Source organism: Oncorhynchus mykiss, chromosome 22 (genome assembly GCF_057628025.1).
Source record: "Oncorhynchus mykiss isolate SJ-2025 chromosome 22, ASM5762802v1, whole genome shotgun sequence".
Lineage (NCBI taxonomy): Eukaryota > Metazoa > Chordata > Actinopteri > Salmoniformes > Salmonidae > Oncorhynchus > Oncorhynchus mykiss.
Window position 1 is genome coordinate 46,982,369 of NC_143043.1, and position 23,155 is coordinate 47,005,523.

Genomic DNA, 23,155 nt, shown 5'->3' on the forward strand with positions numbered 1-23,155 from the left:
CCACTTTTTTTTAGACCTAGTCACTGGTGTGTCCTGCTTTAAGTTTTGCATGTATGCAGGAATCAGGATGATAGAATTGTGGACAGATTGACCAACTGGAGGGCGAGGGAGAGCTTTGTACGTGCCTCTGTGTGTAGAGTACAGGTGATCTAGAATTTTTTCCCTCTGGTTGCGCATTTAACATGTTGATAGAAATGAGGTAAAACTGATTTAAGTTATCCTGCATTAAAGTCTCCAGCCACTAGGAGCACCACATCTGGGTGAGTGGTTTCATGTTTGCTTATTTCCTTATACAGCTGACCGAGTGCGGTCTTAGTGCCAGCGTCCGTATGTGGTGGTAACAAAAAGTATAGATGAAAACACTCTTGGTAAATAGTGTGGCCTACAGCTTATCATAAGATACTCTACAGGCAAGCAAAATCGAGAGACTTTCTTAGATTTCGTGCACCAGCTGATGTTTACAAATACGCACAGACCTCTCTGAAATGTTCTTACTCTTTCAAATGACTGCCTGACTTGTTGCCTGCTCGACTTGTTGACCGCTTAATCCACACAGCAGACATTGTGGGCTATGTTGGGAATGCTGTGTTGCACGTGTAGCGCAACATTTTATGTGGCGTCATATTTCATGTATCTACGTTATATAGGTATGCCCGTCAGATTTGACATCGGTTTTTCACATTGGCGTTAAAATAGACATCGGGCCGATACCGATGTTGCCATTTTTTGATAATATCGTCCGATTCCGATATGTTCACTGATATATCGTGCATCCCTACTTTGTATCCCTCATTTAGTCTAGTGTTTTTCCATTATTTTACCTGTATCTCTCAACTCTTCGCCTATCTTTGAAACCAGATGTGGGTCAATGGAACCCAGCTCTATCTCGACACATACCAACAAACTTCTGAGCTTTTTTACATCCCATCTATAATTCAATAACCTCTTTTTCATGGGAGAAATGACTTATGATACCACTGACATGTTTTTACTAAAGCATGAGTGATTCTACTCCCCCAGGCTGTGAAAGAAGAGGAATGCAGCGTTGCTCCACAAAGTGGTAAAGATGAGCCCATTCTGTCCTACGACTGCCAACATAAGCCTTTGATAAAGAGTTTGGGGGAATTTGATGGTCTGTATCAAATGCATGTGTCCATCTACTTTCACACTACCCCTGGTTGGCCTACAGTGCTTTGCAAAAGTATTCACTCACTTGGCCTTTTTCCTATTTTGTTTCCTTGCAACCTGTTAAATTGATTTTTATTTGGATTTCATGTAATGGACATACACAAAATAGTCCAAATTGGTGAATGTGAAATGAAAAATATAAACTTGTTTCACAAAATTCAAAAAAAAACAAAACAGTAAAGTGGTGAGTGTATATGAATTCACCCCCTTTACTATGAAGCCCCTAAATAAGATCTGGTGCAACCAATTACCTTCAGAAGTCACATACATAATTAGTTAAATAAAGTCCACCTGTGTGTAATCTAAGTGTCACATGATCTCAGTATATATACTGTTCTGAAGGGCCCCAGAGTCTGCCACACCACTAAGCAAGGGGCACCACCAAGCAAGCGGCACCATGAAGACCAAGGAGCTCTCCAAAACAGGTCAGGGACAAAGTTGTGGAGAAGTACAGATCAGGGTTGGGTCAAGGCATGTGGGAGACTCCTCAAACATATGGAATAAGGTACTCTGGTAAGATGAGACTAAAATGTAGTTTTTTGGCCATCAAGGAAAACGCTATGTCTGACACAAACCCAACACCTCTCATCATCCCGAGAACCAGCATCATGCTGTGGGGGTGTTTTTCCATCGGCAGAGACTGGGAAACTGGTCAGAATTTAAGGAATGATGGATGGCACTAAATACTGGGAAATTCTTGAGAGAAACCTGTTTCAGGCTTCCAGAGATTTGAGACTGAGATGGAGGTTCACCTTCCCAGCAGGACAATGACCCTAAACATACTGCTAAAGCAACACTCAAGTGAAAGGTGCAAATGGTGGCTCTACAAAGTATTGATTTTCGGCAGGTGAATAGTTATGCACGCTCAAGCTCTGTTTGTCTTATTTCTTGTTTGTTTCACAATAAAATATATTTTTCATCTTCAAAGTGGTAGTTGTCTAATGTTGTGTTGTGTAAATCAAAAGACACAAACCCCCCCCCAAAATACATTTTAATTCCAGGTTGTAAGGCAACAAAATAGGACAAATGCCAAGGGGGTGAATACTTTCGCAAGCCAATGTACATCTCTAGACCATCCCCTGGCCTTGACCAGTGACCACCATACCATACTTAACCTCGCAGCAGCAGTTCAAGGACAATAGCGGGAAGTGGCGTCTGGAATTCAACAAACAGAAACAACTGGTTACCCGAGACTTAAATCTAAGTAGTTGCAAAAGTAGCACACTCAGTAACAAAGCGTTTGGAGAGGGAGCTAAATGAGGTTCCATTTCTGCTCTGCTTAGCTGCTCTCTCTGCCTCCTTGGTTCACCTAATAGGGAGATAAAGTTAATATGGCTACTTCATACAACTCATCAGGGACTTATCTTGTGACTATTTCATGCTCAAACGCAGGTGCTTTTGCAGGATATTACAGCAACATAGCACAGGTTGAACTGCTTGTTACATGTTTTCTCTCATGTCATGCTCTCAAAGCACCAGCATCTATTCTAGCCCACAACTTCAGAAAAGTGCATATTTAAAAAATATGCTTTAAATATGACACGTTGTCAGTCAAAATAACTCCCTTAGACAGTGGTAATACTGCCTGGCTACCCTTCCACATGGCGCTGGTCAAACGCCACGCCCTCTAACATTTCTTCTCCACGATGTCTTTTGGAATGCAAACACATTCAAACTGATGGATAGAGCAGTGGAATTAAATGCAGGATGAATCGTCAGGCAAGCGGTAGTAGCCAATGTTTACAAAACAAAATGAATTGGACTAATGAATAACAGTGAGGGGGGGATGCAGTTTGCATGAGGTTTCTTAATTTGTCTTTTAAAACAAATCAACCTAAAGGTGATTTAATTAAATCATTACTGCAGGCCATCTCCTCATAGTAAACCTGATATCTACCATTACTGCAGGCCATCATCTCATAGTAAACCTGATATCTACCATTACTACAGGCCATCTCATTGTAAACCTTGCTTGCCAAATAAATTACACCATTAAAGTCACGTGAAGAAAATGAAAAACATAATTATTTACGGCTGAAATTAAACTGCCCTACTGCTCCTCATACTTTTACTTTACTTTATCAGTACTGCCAGTCAGCATTCTTAACTTCAAATGGCTGCCTTATAACTCTGCCTGTCAAGATCTGTCTACAGCGTGTGTAGCCTGTTGTCTGTGTATGTGTTAGTGAGTTTAAACCTACGTTCAAAGGGAAGAGTGAGTGAGAGAGAAGAGTGGCAGGCAGCTAGATGGAGGCGGGTAACTCAACCGCAGCACCAGGAAGGCAGCGTAAGCGGATTAGCCTATCAAACTCTGATACAGCTCTGAGGTCATGACAGAACAGCCAAAATGCTCTTTCCCTTTTCGCTAAAAATCACCACAGAGGAAACGCACTATGAATCTCCTCCACAACCACTCATTTTATCCAGTGATTTGGTTCCTGCTGTGTTCTGGCCCCCAGGGGAGCGCTGGTGCAAATGGGTTTTATTACAAAAGGAGCGGATGACGATACTACGCCTGTCTTTTACTTCCAGGTCAGATACAGGTCCTCATATATTCCTCATCTAAGGTGTGACATGAGGAAATATGTAATTAAATAGATCCTGCAAAAAACCCAAAAGTCATCAATATGTCCACTGAAATGTAAATGAAATGGGCCCTGGTGCTGACATTATTCATACTGTATCTATGCTAACAAAAACCATAGGCACATAAAGTGAAAAGATAATTAAAGAATCCCTGAAACAGTGTTCTTGAATTGGCACCATATCTACCCAGCTCTCCTGCATAGCGAGGTTACTTTCTGTTCTCATACTGAATCTGCTGAATGTGAAAATGGAAAAAGATAGCAGCCCTACAGTTTATTAGAGGATTAGTGTGAAGAGGTCTTGAGAGGTCCAACTGAAATAGGGAAGAGAAGTGTGACCCTGCTCTCACATTTCAAAGGGATGGTGTGTCCAAAGGAAACAAAGTAAAACAATGCCTACAAAGGATAGTGTACTGTGTAATGTTTCCAACAGTCAAAACAACAATGACATCATTTCCAGCCATTTCCACCAAAAACAAGTATGTCTTCAGGTATAAAGCTATTCTCAATTCCCCATCATCCTCCACACAGGATTTGGACTCACCATGGGAGGGGGGGGGGGGGGTCCTACTAAGCTATATGGAAATGTTTTAAGGTCATACTAGGGATAATTTTACTGTTTGATTTAAAGATTAAAAGGCCCTTGACATATTCCCCCATCACCCTCCACACAGGATAAAGACTCATATACCAAGGTGATGTGGTTAGCCTTCCATGTAGAGCTATTCTTCTGTTGGAGGGTACATTGTGTTGGCTCATTGTTGGCTCCCTATTGACAGTGGCACTGTGTCCCTGACAGATTGTGCTCCAAAAATGTTTACTGACACCAGCTGGACAGAGCGGTCCAGTGATGAGATTTCACTTGTGCGTACCTCATTAGTAATACATACAGTTGAAGTCAGAAGTTTACATAGGTCTCAGCCAAATACATTTTAGATCAATTTTTCACCATTCCTGACATTTAATTCTAGTAAAAATTCCCTGTCTTAGGTCAGTTAGGATCACCACTTATTTTAAGAATGTGAAATTGCAGAACAGTAGAGAGAATGATTTATTTCAGCATTTATTTCTAAAATCACATTCACAGTGGGTCAGAAGATTACATACACTCTATTAGTATTTGGTAGCATTGTCTTTAAATTGTTTAACTTGGGTCAAACGTTTTGGGTGCCTTACACAATGTTCCCACAATAAGTTGGGTGAATTTTGGCCCATTCCTCCTGACAGAGCTGGTGTAACATTCTCTTCAACCGATCGCTGCCCACACCTGCCCGTCCGACTAGCATCACCACTCTGGATGGTTCTAACTTAGAATATGTGGACAAATACCTAGGTGTCTGGTTAGACTGTAAACTCTCCTTGCAGACTCACATTAGGCATCTCCATTCCAAAATTAAATCTAGAATCAGCTTCCTATTTCACAACAAAGCATCCTTCACTCATGCTGCCAAACAGACCCTCGCAAAACTGACTATCCTACCGATCCTTGACTTCGGCAATGTCATTTACAAAACAGCCTCCAACACTCTACTCAGCAAATTTTATGCAGTCTATCGCAGTGCCATCTGTTTTGTCACCAAAGCCCCATATTCTACCCACCATTGCAACCTGTATGCTCTCGTTGGCTGGCCCTCGCTTCATATTCATCGCCAAACCCACTGGCTCCAGGTCATCTATAAGTCTTTGCTAGGTAAAGCCCCGCCTTATCTCAGCTCACTGGTCACCATAGCAGCACCCACCCGTAGCACACGCTCCAGGAGGAATATTTCACTGGTCACCCCCAAAGCCAATTCCCCTTCGGCTGCCTTTCCTTCCAGTTCTCTACTGCCAATGACTGGAACAAATTGCAAAAATCACTGAAGCTGGAGACTCATATCTCCCTCACTAGCTTTAAGCACCAGCTGTCAGAGCAGCTCATAGATCACTGCACCTGTACATAGCCCATCTATAAATAGCCCATCCAACTACTTAATTCCCACTGTTATCTATTTATTTGTTTTTTGCTCCGTTGCACCCCAGTATCTCTACTTGTACACTCATCTTCTGCACATCTACCACACCAGTGTTTAATTGCTATATTGTCATTATTTCGCCACTATGGCCTATTTATTGCCTTACCTCCATTATCCTACCTCATTTGCAAACACTGCATATCAACTTTTTCTATTGTAATATTGGCTATGTTTGTTTATTCCATGTTTAACTCTGTGTTGTTGTTTGTGTTGCACTGCTTTGCTTTATCTTGGCCAGGTCGCAGTTCTAAATGAGAACTTGTCCTCAACCAGCCTACCTGGTTAAATACAAATATTTTAAAAAGGTTTTTAGGCATCTTTGCTCACACACGCTTTCTCAGTTCTGCCCACACATTTTCTATCGGATTGAGGTCAGGGCTTTGTGATGGCCACTCCAATACCTTAACTTTGTTGTCCTTAAGCCATTTGGCCACAACTTTGGAAGTATGCTTGGGGTCATTGGGAAGACCCATTCGCGGCCAAGCTTTAACTTCCTGACCGATGTCTTGAGATGTTGCTTCAATATTCCCACATTTTCCTGCCTCATGGTGCCATCTATTTTGTGAAGTGCACCAGTCCCTCCTGCAGCAACGCACCTCCACAACATGATGCTGCCACCTCTGTGCTTCACGGTTGGGATGGAATTCCTCGGCTTGCAAGCCTTCCCGCTTTTCCTCCAAACATAACGGGGTCATTATGAACAAACCGTTCTATTTTTGTTTCATCAGACCAGATGACATTTATCCAAAAAGTACGATCTTTTTCACCATGTGCAGTTGCAAACCGTAGTCTGGCTTTTTTAATGGCAGTTTTTGAGCAGTGGCTTCTTCCTTGCTGAGTGGCCCTTCAGGTTATGTAGATACAGGACTCGTTTTACTGTGGATATAGAAACTTCTGTACCCGTTTCCTCCAGCATCTTCACAAGGTCCTTTGCTGTTGTTCTGGGATTGATTTGCACTTTTCGCACCAAAGTTCGTTCATCTCTAGGAGACAGAATGCGTCTCCTTTCTGAGCGGTATGGCGGCTGCATGGTCCCATGGTGTATAGACTTGCGTATTATTGTTTGTACAGATGAACGTGGTACCTTCAGGCATTTGGAAATTGCTCCCAAGGATGAACCAGACTTGTGGAGGTCTACAATTTCTTTTCTGACATCTTGGCTGTTTTCTTTTGATTTTTCCATAATGCCATAATGTCAAGCAAAGAGGCACTGAGTTTGAAGGTAGGCCTTGAAATACAGTAGATGTCCTAACCGACTTGCCAAAACTATAGTCTGTTAACAAGAAATGTGTGGACTGGTTGAAAAACAAGTTTAATAACTCCAACCTAAGTGTATGTAAACTTCAGAATTCAACTGTATGTCATACAGTATATTTTTATGTAAAGTACTACAGTCTTTGTGGTGTTATTAATTCAACCTAAGGCTTGAGCTGCTGCCGTCCTATTTTGGGAATGACCGTGCACAGTGCTGGCTGGCCGAGGAGGTTACCAGACATCACTGGTCATCACAGCTGTAAAAGTGAGTGAGCGTGAGTAACAACTTTCAAACGCTAGTTTGAACATCATGAAAATGGACTGCCACTTTCCTGCTGTTGTACTGCAGATCACTGTGTAATGTAAAGTGTTCCACTCAAAAGGAAGGGGAACTGTCTGTAGGTAGAGGAGTGGGGAACATTCTCAGAACATTATGGGGGAGTGTGTGCATGTACAGGAAGAGACGAACGCTGAAAATTGTCATTACAATTGTCGTAAATGTGTGTTCAAGGCCAAAGACACAGGACAAGCTTGCACCCTGTGGTAAGAAGAAGGATATTGATATCTTAAGAGATTTGGGTTCATATTCTCTTTGGCATACAGTCCAGAGTAGGGATGGGCACAGTCATTCCAATATCTGAACAGACATAAGTATTTGATTACTTGCGAGAGTATTCATTTAAAAAAAATGGAGGCCTATTTCATTGAAAATGCTTCGCTTAAAATGTAATTATCTGTGTGACATACAAGGATAGACCATGATATTAGACATTTTAATAAAACAACAGTTATGAATGCGCCAGTGGTTGAAAAAGTACCCAACTGTCATACTTGAGTAAAAGTATAGATACCTTAATAGAAAGTTACTCAAGTAAAAGTGAAAGTGAGCCAGTCAAATACTACTTGAGTAAAAGTCTAAAAGTATTTGGTTTTAAATATACTTAAGTATCAAAAGTAAATGGAATTGCTAAAATCTACTTAAGTATTAAAAAATACAAGTAAAAGTATAAATAATAAAAAAAAAATCCCTATATTAAGCAAAGCAGACTACCATTTTCTTGTTTTGTAAAATGTACGGATAACCCTGGACACACTCCAACACTCAGACATTATTTACAAAAGATGCAATTGTGTTTAGTGAGTCCGCCAGGCCAGAGGCAGTAGGAATGACCACGTGTTCTCTTCATAAGTGCTTGAAATTGTCCATTTTCCTGTCCGGCTAAGCATTCCAACTGTAAAGAGTACTTTTTGTTGTCAGGGAAAATGTATGGAGCAAAAAGTACAATATTTTCAGGAATGTAGTGAAGTAAAAGATACCCCCCGAAAACCTACTTAAGTAGTACTTTAAAGTATTTCTACTTAAGTACTTTACACCATTGCCGGTAGCCTAAACACTATTCACACCTATCTTGTTATTGTTGAAACTTGTTTACATCGATTTGATGCAGTCAAGACAGACCCTACCAGATGAGATGATAGATAACCTATAGACAACCTATTGATAACCTATTGCAGTGACACGTTAGTCTAACTTGCGCGAGTCTAACAACACGCTGAGTGCATCGCCTCTACTGAGTCGCTAAAACAAGCCCCCATTGAAGTAAAACAAATAAAAATAAACATGTCTTTAAAACATTCATTTCAACTATCCGGATATCCGAAAAAAATACTATGATATTGTTTGAATAGTGAAATAATTTCAAATGTCCATCCCTAGAACATAGCAACAGAGGAGGTTCTTGCCTCTATGTCTAAGGAGGGCTGTTCATGTTCATGCCCGAGGAGCAGCAACAAGAAGGAAATGCCTTTGTGATGAGGGGAAGCCAGATCCCCCATGCGCCTCACTGTCTCCTCCCCAACATCCCCTGACTTCAACTGTGACTCAGCTTGACTGTGCATTGTTCTCAGCTCTTGCAAATTAAAAATAAACTGCAAGCCAATATTGAGAAGTTTTTTTAAAATCTATGGAATAAGGCAATAAAGTTGATAATAATAATAAACTCACTTGTAATCCATTGTAACCAGTCTTCCTGAAACTTGATTATCTTTGGCTACCACAAATCTACTGAAAGCATACAGTAAAGCAGGGTCCCCCAACTGGTGGCCTGTGGGCCGAATTTGGCTTGCGCATGGTTTTATTTGGCCCCCCAAGTACTCTGAGCAGAAAATATACTATTTTCATAGTTGGACATAAGAGTGTAAGACACCAGGAAATCACGTCCAATGGATTTAATTTAGGAAATCTGTTCCCAAGTATTCCCACACATAATAGAGAGATATGTGATTGTAAACAAATAATAATAATATGAATACAGTGGCTTGCGAAAGTATTCACCCCCCTTGGCATTTTTCCTATTTTGTTGCCTTACAACCTGGAATTAAAATTGATTTTGGGGGAGGTTGTATCACATGATTTACACAACATGCCTACTACTTTGAAGATGCAAAATAGATTTTGTGAAACATAACAAATAAGACACACACAAAAAAAACTTTAGCATGCATAACTATTCACCCACCCAAAGTTAATACTTTGTAGAGGCACCTTATGCAGCAATTACAGCTGCAAGTATCTTGGGGTATGTCTCTATAAGCTTGGCACGTATGGGATTTTTGCCCATTCTTCAAGGCAAAACTGCTCAAGCTCCTTCAAGTTGGATGGGTTCCGCTGGTGTACAGCAATCTTTGTCATACCACAGATTCTCAATTGGATTGAGGTCTGGGCTTTGACTAGGCCATTCCAAGACATTTAAAATGTTTCACCTTAAACCACTCGAGTGTTGTTGTAGCAGTATGTTTAGGGTCATTGTCCTGCTGGAAGGTGAACCTCCGTCCCAGTCTCAAATCTCTGGAAGACAAACAGGTTTCCCTCAAAAATGTCTCTGTATTTGGCGCCATCCATCATGCCTTCAATTCTGACCAGTTTCCCGGTCCCTGCCGATGGGGTTCTCAGGGTGATGAGAGGTGTTGGGTTTGTTCCAGACACAGTGTTTTCCTTGATTCATCAATTTTATTATCATCTGACCAGAGTACATTCTTCCATATGTTTGGGTCTCCAAACATGCCTTTTGTCAAACAATAAACATGTTCGCTTATTATTTTTTTGCTACTCTTCCGTAAAGCCCAGCTCTGTGGAGTGAACAACTTAAAATGGTCCAATGGACAGATACACCAGTCTCCGCTGTGGAGCTTTGCAGCTCCTTAGGGGTTATCTTGGTCTCTTTGTTGCCTTTCTGATCAATGCCCTCTTTGCCTGGTCCATGAGCTTTGGTGGGCGGCCCTCTCTTTGCAAGTTTGTTGTGGTGCCATATTCTTTCCATTTTTTAATGTGGGATGTTCAAAGTTTCTGATATTTTTTACAACCCAACCTTGATCTGTACTTCTCCACAACTTTGTCCCTGACCTGTTTGGAGAGCTCCTTGGTCTTCATAGTGCCGCTTGCTTGGTGGTGCCCCTTGCTTTCTGGTGTTACAGACTCGGGGCCTTTCAGAACAAGTGTATATATACTGAGATCATGTGACAGATTGCACACAGGTGGACTTCAGTAGTCACATAATTAGTTAAATGGAGGTAATTGGTTGCACCAAATCTTATTTAGGGGCTTCATAGCAAAGGGGGTGACTACATATGCACGCACCACTTTTCCATTTTTAATCATATTTTGAAACAAGTAATTTTTTTCATTTCACTTCACCAATTTGGACTATTTTGTGCATATCCATGACATGAAATCGAAATAAAAATCGATTTCAATTAGAGGTTGTAATACAACAAAATAGGAAAAAGGCCAAGGGGGGGTGAATAGTTTTGCAAGGCACAGTAATTGATTGGATTTATATAGCACTTTTCTACCAACTGGGGTACTTAAATCACTTTATATTGTAGGGGGAAACTCACCTCATCCACCATCAATGTGTAGCACACACCTGGGTGATTCACAGCGACCATTTTTGTGCCAAAACTTTCAACACACATCAGCTACCAGGTGGAGAGGTGAGGAGTGATACAGTATATGCCAATTAGGAATGAGGGGGAAGATTAGGTGGCCATGATGGAATGTGCAAGGTTGTGAATATAGCCATGACACAGGGTGATCACCCCTACTCTTACAATTAGCACCATGGGATTTTGAATAACCACGGAGTCAGGACACCCGTTTTAACATCCCATCCGAAAGACGCCACCTTACGCAGAACAATGTTCCCAAATATAATCAAAATTGGTTTGAAAGTATTGTGTTTTACTCAAATATTACATCGGTTTATGCTTCTTGCGGTCAATTTGCAGTGTAAAAATATATTATGTTCCGGCACCCCAACCACCCACTCAAGAAAAATATGATGATGGAAAAAAAGACGCTGGAGGAGATGGCTGCCGTTTTTTGTGCACTTAACCAATTGTGCTACTGTGTGCATTTTTTAACGTTTTTTAAACTTCTTTTTTACACAATGTTCTGCCACCATCTCATGACTAAAAAGACCTTCTGGATATTAGGACAGCGATTACTCAACTCGTACTGGACAAAGATTTTTTCTTTAACAAGTCGGATGAGAAGGATCTACTTCAGACACCAGACAAGGCCCAAGTCCCCGTGATTCGCATGAGAAAGACACAGATATCAGGAGGACGAGCACACCCCATTCTCATCGACAGATCTGTAGGGGAGAAGGTTAAGAGCTTCAAGTTCCTTGGTGTCCACATCACAAACAAATTATCATGGTCCAAACACACCAAGTCGGTCGTGAAGAGAGCAGGACAAAGCCTATTCCTCAGGAGACTGGAAAGATTTGGCATGGGTCCTCAGATCCTCAAAAGGTTCTACAGCTGCACCATGGAGAGCATCCTGACTGGTTGCATCACTGCCTGGTATGGTGCTCGGCCGCCGAGGGTAGTGTGTATGGAGGGTAGTGTGTATGGAGGGTAGTGCGTATGGAGGGTAGTGCGTATGGCTCTGTACATCACTGGGGCCAAGCTTCCTGCCATCCAGGACCTCTACACCAAGTGGTGTCAGAGAAAGGCCCTAAAATTTGTCAAAGACTCCAGACACCCTAGTTATAGACTGTTCTCTCTGCTACCACACGGCAAGCAGTACCGGATTGACAAGTCTAGGTCCAAAAGGCTTCTTAACAGCTTCTACCCCCAAGCCAGAAGACTCCTGAACAGCTAATCAAATGGCTACCCAGACTTTTTGTATTGTGTGCCCACTCTCCGCACATTTACGCTGCTGCTACTCTCTGGTTATCTATGTATAGTCACTTTCTCTACCTACATGTACATATTACCTTGACTAACTGGTGCCCCCACACATCGACTCTGTACGGGTACCCCCTGTATATAGCCTTCACATAGACTATGTACCGCTACCCCCTGTATATAGCCTCCACATTGACTCTGTACCGTAACACCCTGTATATAGCCTCCACATTGACTCTGTACCGTAACACCCTGTATATAGCCTCCACATTGACTCTGTACCGTAACACCCTGTATATAGCCTCCACATTGACTCTGTACCGTAATACCCTGTATATAGCCTCCACATTGACTCTGTACCGTAACACCCTGTATATAGCCTCCACATTGCCTCTGTACTGGTACCCCCTGTATATAGCCTCCAAATTGCCTCTGTACCGGTACCCCCTGTATATAGCGTCTACATTGACTCTGTACATAGCCTCCACATTGCCTCTGTACCGGTACCCCCTGTATATAGCCTCCACATTGACTCTGTACCGGTACCCCCTGCATATAGCCTCCACATTGACTCTGTACCAGTACCCCTTGTATTTAGCCTCCACATTGACTCTGTACCGTAACACCCTGTATATAGCCTCCACATTGACTCTGTACCGTAATACCCTGTATATAGCCTCCACATTGACTCTGTACCGTAATACCCTGTATATAGCCTCCACATTGACTCTGTACCGTAATACCCTGTATATAGCCTCCACATTGACTCTGTACCGTAATACCCTGTATATAGCCTCCACATTGACTCTGTACCGTAATACCCTGTATATAGTCTCCACATTGACCCTGTATATAGCCTCGCTACTGTTATCTTACTGCTGCTCTTTAACCATTTGTTATTATTTACTTAACACCTATTGTTCTTAAAACTGCATTGTTGGTTCAGGGCTTGTAAGTAAGCATTTCACTGTAAGGTCACACCTGTTGTATTTGACGCATGTGACAAATTTGATTTGATCCCTGCACTAAAGAATAGGTGTTATCCCAGAGGTGAATGTTTCAGCAGCGGTCTAGAGTCCTCGGTGACGTGAGTTTTATAACCACCCTGTGGTCCTTATAGCCTGCAGATAAACGGTGGTCTAGGAGACCATACAACTTTCTACAAATTTAGCTCCAACATAATACACAGAGACACTCTTCATGACACTATGTGTGGCTCTATTGACTATTGGCCAGTCAAAGATAATGTAATCAAAGACCAATGTTGACGGAGAACCATAACAGAAGCCTCACTGTGTACATTGACTGATTCTGATGACAGCATCAGATTCTAGATTCTTCAGTGACATCATCTGTCTCACATGGTACTAAGATTGGTTTACAGCCAGTGAGGAGATTTGAATGGGTTGGTAAACATTTGTCTAATAGCCCGACATTTCTATGCATGCAAACTTCTGTCTTGCAAATCATACATGGTAATACAATTTCCTTTCAACACTTTAACTGAAAATGCATTAAAACTATGTTGTGGTTGTGTATCACATTGCAAAGAGTCTAAAACTGGCATTATGCCTTATTAAATGACTGTGGAAAACCCCTTTTTGCTAAAAAGAGGGGAAAATGGCTAGTAGCTTTGGCTATCCCTCTCCACTTCATTCACTTGAAAGCTTTGAACATAAATATTTCATTGTGAATTGGCACAAGGGACGGTGTGAAAAGGAATCATTATTTCGATAAAAAGAATAGGGTGTCTTTCAACTGTCAATGCAGGCTTTATAAAATCAGACATTTAAGTAGAATTCTCTTCTCATCACATCGCTAGTCTCACCATGAAGTAGGAGGAATGCTATGGTAACATTGGAATCCAAAAGGGAAGTGTAGCCTCTGGTTTCACTTCCTAAATCTCCCTTTCTAAAAGACACTGCGTGTTCCAGGTTATAAACAACACCGGTTGTTCATTCAAGACTCAGAATTGGAACACCCCAAAAGCTGATGGGCTAATGTTACACAAACAAAGCTGAGAGAAGTGTTGCCTGGGTAATCCAGTTAATACATCCCTGTGGAGATGGGCACTAGAAACATGGACACAATCAAACAGAAGCTACTAGAGGGATCGGCCTCCTCCATCTTAAGAAATCACTGTTGATTAAAACTGTTCAACACTTAGAGAACACAATCACTTACAACCCAGGCTGAATGGAACAATATAGAATGACCCAACCAAACCTCTAGTATGAGTGACACCTGGCAATAAGTGACTATTATCCATGAGTCAGACAGGGTCCCAGGGTGCCCCGGGGCCAACAAAGCTGCCCTGTCTGATTCCAATTGTGCCAGCGTGCCCTCTGTTGTAAAGGACGGTGTAAATAACCAGCTGGACCCAGCACTAATGTCCACAGGGAGAGTGCGGAGAGAGAGAGAGAGTGCGGAGAGGCACGTTCTCACTGTGGGAGCAGCTTATCTAGAATCACATGCACATTCACTCACACAATGAACTCCATTTAAATCATTTGTCACTCAAGAGGGAGCTCTGAAAGACGGAAAAATGAGTTATGCTTTGGCAGAGGCTTCGTATTATACAAGTGACCTGAGAAATAGCAGAAAGTAGGCAGAGACTTTGGTATTATACAAGTGACCATTGGTGCAGGCTGGCTTCCGGGTTAAGAGGACGGGTTTTAGGAAGCGCAGTGACTCAACGGAAGATGCATGACTCAACCTTCGCCGCCCGCTGAAAAATTGGGGAGAAAAAAAAGGGGGTCAAAAAAATTTAAATAAAAAAAGACTGATCTCCATGTCACCCGTTAGTGCACGAAGACGCTCTGCCCCGGCTGACTAAATAAAACATACAAGGACTAACCAAGTCTATGCATTATTCAATATGAACTTCAGTCCAAGTAAAATAACAAAACTCTTCTCAGGCCCACAAACTGAAAAACATTTTAATACATTAAAATAGATCCCTGTGTTGTGCAAAAACATGGGTTAATGTTGCTCCAAGATAAGTTATTTATTTTATACTGAACAAGAATCTAAAACGCAACAATTTCAATGACTTTACTGAGTTACAGTTCATATGAGGAAAATCAGTCATTTGAAATGAATTAGGCCCTAATCTATGGATTTCACATGTGTGGCAATAAAGATATGCATCTTTTGGTCAAAGATATCTTAAAATGGGCCACAGGATCTTGGCACAGTTTTTCTGTGCATTAAAATTGCCATAGATAAAATGCAGTTGTGTTCATTTTCCGTAGCTTATGCCTGCCCATTCCATAACCGCACATGCCAACCATACACGTGGTTTGCGGTTGTGAAGTCGGTTGGAAGTACAGCCAAATTCTCTAAAACGACATTGAAGGCGGCTTATTGTAAAGAAATTATCATTAAATTCTCTGGCAACAGCTCTGGTGGACATTCCTGCAGTCAGCATGCCAATTGCACTCTCCCTCAAAACTTGAGACATCTGTGGCGTTGTGTGTTGTGGGAAAAACTGCACATTTTAGAGTGGCCTTTTATTGTCCCCTGCACAAGGTGCACCTGTGTAATAATCATGCTGTACAACCAACTTCTTGATATGTCACGCCGGTCAGGTGGATGTAAACAAAAAACAAGCCAACCACTGTAGTGTCGTCTGCAAACTTGATGATTGAGTTGGAGGCGTGCATGGCCACGACAGTAGTGGAGAGGGTAGTAAGTTTTAAGTTCCTCGGCGTACACATCACGGACAAACTGAATTGGTCCACCCACACAGACAGCGTGGTGAAGAAGGCGCAACAGCGCCTCTTCAACCTCAGGAGGCTGAAGAAATTTGGTTTGTCACCAAAAGCACTCAAACTTTTACAGATGCACAATTGAGAGCATCTTGTCGGGCTGTATCACAGCCTGGTACGGCAGCTGCTCCGCCCACAACCGTAAGGCTCTCCAGAGGGTAGTGAGGTCTGCACAACGCATCACCAGGGGCAAACTACCTTCCCTTCCAGGACACCTTCCACCACCCGAGCCACTGCCTGTTCACCCAGAAGGCGAGGTCAGTACAGTTGCATCAAAGCAGGGACCGAGAGACTGAAAAACAGCTTCTATCTCAAGGCCATCAGACTGTTAAACAGCCACCACTAACATTGAGTGGCTGCTGCCAACATACTGACTCAACTCCAGCCACTTTAATAATGAAAAAATGTATGTAAAAAATGTATCACTAGCCACTTTAAACAATGCCACTTAATATAATGTTTACATACCCTACATTACTCATCTCATATGTATATACTGTACTCGATACCATCTACTGCATCTTGCCTATGCCGTTCTGTACCATCACTCATTCATATATCTTTATGTACATATTCTTCATCCCTTTACACTTGTGTGTATAAGGTAGTTGTTGTGAAATTGTTAGGTTAGATTACTCATTGGTTATTACTGCATTGTCGGAACTAGAAGCACAAGCATTTCGCTACACTCACATTAACATCTTCTAACCATGTGTATGTGACCAATACATTTGATTTGAAGTGTGCACAAAATGAGAGAAATAAGCTTTTTGTGCATATGGAACATTTCTGGGATCTTTTATTTCAGCTCATGAAACATGGGATCAACACTTTACATGCTGCGTTTATATTTTTGTTCACTGTATAAAGATGAATGAACAGCTGTGCAAAATACATTTGTAGAGATGTTGTACTATTTATGAAGCTTGAAGGTGACTGACCATATGATGGGAAAAGACAAGCATTTGACCGTTCCACAGGCAGATTTTAAGTACGCACTTTTAGAGGCTAATTATTATTCTCCCAGGTGTCTGAATAATTACGTAAATAAGGAATCTGTTTTTTAAGTTAGAATAAATTCGCAAAATTTCAAGAAAATAAATGCTTTTGCTTTGTCATTGTGTGTACATTGATGTTCTGTTTTTTTTACTTAATAATTTTTGGGAAAAGGGGCTGTAACGTAACAAAATGTGGTAAAAGGTACGAATACTTTCCGAATGCAATGTAAATGCTGCTGCTACTCAGATTTTAATTATCCACACTTTAAAGGCTGATCATTGCTATTATTCTCCCAAGAGTCCCTCTAATGCAGATGGGATAAAGGAAAGACAACAGAATGAGTGAATCAGATTCATCTGAGAGCGCATATTTTTTCACCGGGTGAAAGTTGACTAAATTGATTCTGGAACTAGGGTGCCATTAAAATAACATGAAATTGATTAGAAATACATCGTTAATGATGTAAATGACTATTGTAGCTGGAAACGGCTGATTTTGTATGGAGTTCCTCTGTCCAGTGTCTGTTCTTTTGCCCATCTTAATCTTTAATTGGCCAGTCTGAGATATGGCTTTTTCTTCGCAACTCTGCCTAGAAGGCCAGCATCCCGGAGTCGCCTCTTCATTGTTGACGTTGAGACTAGAGGTCGACCGATTAATCGGAATGAGCGATTAATTAGGGCCAATTTTAAGTTTTCATAACAATCGGAAATCTGTATTTTTGGGCGCCAATTTGCCGATTTTTTAAAAATATTTTTTTATATTTTTTAAATATTTTTTTTACACATTTATTTAGTCTTTATTTAACTAGGCAAGTCAGTTCACATTCTTATTTTCAATGACAGCCTAGGAACGGTGGGTTAACTGCCTTGTTCAGGGGCAGAACAACAGATTTTCACCTTGTCACCTCGGGGGACCCAATCTAGCAACCTTACAGTTAACGCTTTAACCACCTGCCTCTCATTGCACTCCTGTTACGCGAATGCAGTAGAAGCCAAAGTAAGTTGCTAGCTAGCATTAAACTTATCTTATAACAATCAATCATAATCACTAGTTATATGGGGCGGCAGGTTAGCCTAGTGGTTCGAGCGTTGGACTAGTAACTGGAAGGTTGCAAGTTCAAACCCCCGAGCGTTGCATATAATCTGACTGAGCATACAAGTATCTAAGTATCTGACTGAGCGGTGGTAGGCAGAAGCAGGCGAATAAACATTAATTCAAACAGCACTTTCGTGCGTTTTGCCAGCAGCTCTTGGTTGTGCGCCAAGCATTGCGCTGTTTATGACTTCAAGCCTATCAACTCCCAAGATGAGGCTGGTGTAACCGAAGTGAGATGGCTAGCTAGTTAGCGCGCGCTAATAGCGTTTCAAACATCACTCGCTCTGAGCCTTCTAGTAGTTGTTCACCTTGCTCTGTTGTTGTTGTGTTGCTGGTTCGAGCTAAGCGAGGAGAGAGACAGAAGCTATACTATTTACACTGGCAATACTAAAGTGCCTATAAGAACATCCAATAGTAAAGGTTAATGAAATACAAATGGTATAGAGGGAAATAGTCCTATAATTCCTATAATAACTACAACCTAAAACTTCTTACCAGTGAATATTGAAGACTCATGTTAAAAGGAACCACCAGCTTTCATATATTCTCATGTTCTGAGCAAGGAACTGAAACGTTAGCTTTCTTACATGGCACATATTGCACTTTTACTTTCTTCTTCAACACTTTGTTTTTGCATTATTAAAACCAAATTGAACATGTTTCATTATTTATTTGATGCTAGATGGATTTTTATTGAGGTATTATATTAAGTTAAAATAAGTGTTCATTCAGTATTGTTGTAATTGTCATTATTAGAAATAAATTACAAAAAAATAATAATATGTAAATAGGCCGATTAATCGTTATCATAGTCGGTCGACCTCTAATCACTACTTGACATACAACTAAGTTGTTTCAAATTTCATTCTGGCAGCTGAGTTGTATAGGGATGTGTCCTGACAGCTGAAAAAAAAAACATTCCCGATCACAGAAAATTACTAAAATACAAATTCTTAAGCATCCGGAATCACAAATCATGAAGTGAAGTTGGACCCATTTGCATTGAAAATATGTTATTTTATATTCCCGAACTAACAGCAGTGCCTATATGACGTCCTTCTCCTAGAGATGAACGTACTTTGGTGTGAAATATGCAAATCAATCCCAGAACAACGGCAAAGGACCTTGTGAAGATGCTGGAGGAAACAGGTACAAAAGTATATATATCCACAGTAAAAGAAGTCCTATATTGACATAACCTGAAAGGCCGCTCAGCAAGGAAGAAGCATCCTCCTCAGTGAATTTTATGAAAAGAAAAATAGTGAAACATTTTAAAAAGTAATCCTTTCTGGATAAAACTATCCTAAAAATATCCACCAAATAACTGATTAAAATATTTTCTTGCAATGAAGTTCTACAGTAGCCTCAACAGCACCCTCTGACATGATGTCCATCCAATCAAAGGACCAGAGAAGGAACCTAGAACTGAACAAATAAAACTACAGCAAGCTAGAACTGAAAAAATAAACTACAGGAACCTAGAACTGAAAAAATAAACTACAGGAAGCTAGCACTGCAGTGCATAAAGTGTGGTGAGTAGTTGACTCAGAGAGAAAGACAATAGTTGAACGGATTTGAACAAATTAATTTCTTAAATTAAGGAGGAGCAGCAGAGAGAAAGAGAGCTATATTTACCTTCCCTTAGGCAATGCAGCTACTCTAGCCTGCTCAACAACCCGACTCTAACATAGAGGAATGCTATTGGATCGTGGGTTTACTAACGCATTAGTTCTAGTTTGTTGACTATAACGTTAATATGTTTACAACTTGATACCAAAAGATCCCAGTATTGCAATATTTGTTCCATGGCAAAAAGTCAAACATGAAGCAGACCAAACTCTATGGTCCAGCAAAAAAACCTGCAGTATGTAAAGTACTGTGTTCTATAGCTTGGGAAATAAATGTGACTCTGGATGACAATTTAATTATGTTTGTTGTTTCTTTTTTTCTCATTAGGGCTATTTTCCTAAAAAAGTCAAATTCGCTTTGTATTTTGTTTCCTTGCCACGATACTGATAAGTATAGTGATACTGGTATGGTCCAGGACCTAGTGGCAATGATGTAGGCTGTGTAGTGGTTAGCGGTTAAGGTATGAAGGTTTGGCTTGAAGAGGTTTTTGCACCTGGTCAAAGACAGCTGTTGTGTTGTGCACTGAAGTCCACAAGCGAAAGGAAAATGTGAGAGGAGGAGAGTAGATGCAAGAAGGAATTATAAACTGGTTGGTTCGAGCCCTGAATGGTAATTGGATGACAGCTGTGGTAGATCAGACTGTATACCACGATTATGAGGTCTGTACTCTGGAGTGGGATCATTTTGAAGGTGGAGGGTCCATCATGGTCTGGGGCGGTGTGTCACAGCATCATCGGACTGAGCTTGTTGTCATTGCAGGCAATCTCAACGCTGTGCATTACAGGGAAGACATCCTCCTCCCTCATGTGGTACCCTTCCTGTAGGCTCATCCTGACATGACCCTCCAGCATGACAAAGCCATCAGTCATACTGCTCTTTCTGTACATGATTTCCTGCAAGACAGGAACGTCAGTGTTCTGCCATGGCCAGCGAAGAGCCCGGATCTCAATCCCATTAAGCACGTCTGGGACCTGTTGGTATCAGAGGGTGAGGGCTAGGGCCATTCCCCCCAGAAATGTCCGGGAACTTGCAGGTGGCTTGGTGGAAGAGTGGGGTAACATCTCACAGCAAGAACTGGCAAATCTGGTGCAGTCCATGTGGAGGAGATGCACTGCAGTATTTAATGCAGCTGGTGGCCACACCAGATACTGACTGTTACTTTTGATTTTGACCCCCCTTTGTTCAGGGACACATTATTCAATTTCCGTTAGTCACATGTCTGTGGAACTTGTTCAGTTTATGTCTCATTTGTTGAATCTTGCTATGCTCATACAAATATGTACACATGTTAAGTTTGCTGAAAATAAACACAGTGAGAGGATGTTCATTTTTTTGCTGAGTTTACATTGAGCAAAGTGATAATGCTGAATGTGGCTGCTACGAAAGAACTGTGTGCGCATGCAGGTGATTAGGGGTGTTCCTGCCGAAAATGTTTCTTAAACGGAAGCAAACGGAATGAAACGGGGAGGGGCCTATATTAATTTGTCCAATAGAAACTCTCATTTTAACTGTTAGGACTAATGTTTACAGACAAGATCAGCTCGATACAGGCAAGAGTATACAAGGCATTATGGAATGTGTCACCTTGATTACTCCCAATTTATCTATAGACATGTTCACCTAAATTATAAACTTTCAGTTGTAGGCTAGGTTGTAGTAAGCTCATGATGGGTATATAGCATATTCGAGTAGCCTTGAGCTGGGTGAATGGAATATGAATCAGTCATCAAATATATTGTGATAGAAATAATGATCATTAAAAAAAATCGTCCTCCCTAATCTTGATCGGCACCGACTGTCACTGCATTACATCAATGTTGCTAATGCACCACTCTTAAAACGTTTCAAATTGTTGTGTTCAATAGGTGATGGAGAGTGGAGACAATTTCGACAATTTATGACTGCTATTACTCAAGGCAAAACTGTTTTTATAATTGGCAGCAAAACTTGTGTGGAGGCAGAGAGATATAGTGATTTATAGGGTGCATGACGTGGTAAGAAGAAACAATGTAGGTAAGAACTACAAATTAGCACCGCAAAGACAGAAAAACCCACCCACCTTTGGTCAGCTAAGTGGCTGCACTGCCCCTTCGGCTCGTAAAAATATCCAACTATTAAAATTACAATAGTTTCCATTAAAATAACCTCACAACTACGGTCTCCATTCTGATTTTTTTTTTTTTTTAAGTTATTCATAAATGAGCTAATGAGGTTCCTAAACTATGAGAACGCAACTACATCATGCAAACTGTTTTTGTCGACGCGAGCACTTCTGTTTGGATGAGAGCATAAGTTTAACATTTGAAAACGTGGGAATAAGAACTTTAAAATCTTAGCTCACCTAGTAAAAGTCCCTTAAATAAATCCTTTGGAATAAATGCATCAAACGGGCGTAGTTTTGCGAGTTCCCGACTATCCAGTTGTAGTCCTTTGTGAGTCTTTGGCGATGGGAAGAGAGAGCAGGACCCTGCTGATGTCACCGCGAGGGAGGGGCATGGAGTACTTTCATATGGATATGATGTCAGTTTAGGAGTTTCAGATTACTTTTCACTGTACTACTGTAATGTCATAAAAAATATATAATATACTGGTCTACTACTCTCATTCTCATCATACCTCACTGTTTGAAAATACCACGTAAGAGATTTGTAAGATCAATAGGCATATAGTTCTCATAAACAGACCCATTGGATGTCAAAATCAGATGTACGAAGTACAGAATTACTTTATCAGGAGCTGGAGCCTATATATCTACCTATCTTGGTAATGGCTGGTTGCATTTTATTCTCAGTGAATCACACCATCCAACCATCTTCCTGTATTTTATGCAAGAGAGAAGAAGAAACAGGTTCTTGGAAGTTTCAAGTAATTCCATTAAATAACATACTTGATTTTTTTGACTTGATTTGTTTGCAGAGTAGGCTAGGATATTGTTTATTGCTAACCATTAGTAGCCCATTCTGTGTTTATGGGAAGGTGTGAGTGAGGATAGTAGGAAGGAAGGATAGCCTACACATGGCCGGATTACCGATCAGGCATTTATTTATATATTTTAATTTCACCTTTATTTAACGAGGTAGGCTAATTGAGAACAAGTTCTCATTTACAATTGCGACCTGGCCAAGATAAAGCAAAGCAGTTCGACACATACAACAACACAGAGTTACACATGGAATAAACAAACATACAGTCAATAATATAGTAGAAAAAGTCTATATACATTGTGTGCAAATGAGGTGAGATAAAGGCATGCAGGGCCAAACCTGTGTCTGACAGACAAGGGAGGTTATAAAGCCTGTGGCGTCCCAATCGAAATAGTTTGTGCATATGCAGTATTATGACCACATTTTGTGACTTGTTTGTTAGTTTATGTGTTCGGCAGGGTGTTTTTTCAGCTGTTTGCGCACACCACATGTTTTTCTTAAGGCAA

The 23,155-nt window shown here is 41.0% G+C and overlaps 1 protein-coding gene across 2 annotated transcripts in view; it reads right to left on the bottom strand.

Annotated features, from left to right (window-relative positions):
- The window catches only part of LOC110501888 (SH3 domain-binding protein 4), a 76,120-nt gene extending 53,904 nt beyond the window's left edge, over positions 1 to 22,216 (bottom strand). For both annotated transcript variants that reach the window (XM_021579742.3, XM_021579743.3), the window contains exon 1: positions 22,067 to 22,216. The gene's annotated coding sequence lies outside the window, so the exon portion shown is untranslated. The remainder of the gene's footprint in view (positions 1 to 22,066) is intronic.
- Between the last annotated feature and the right edge of the window lie 939 nt (positions 22,217 to 23,155).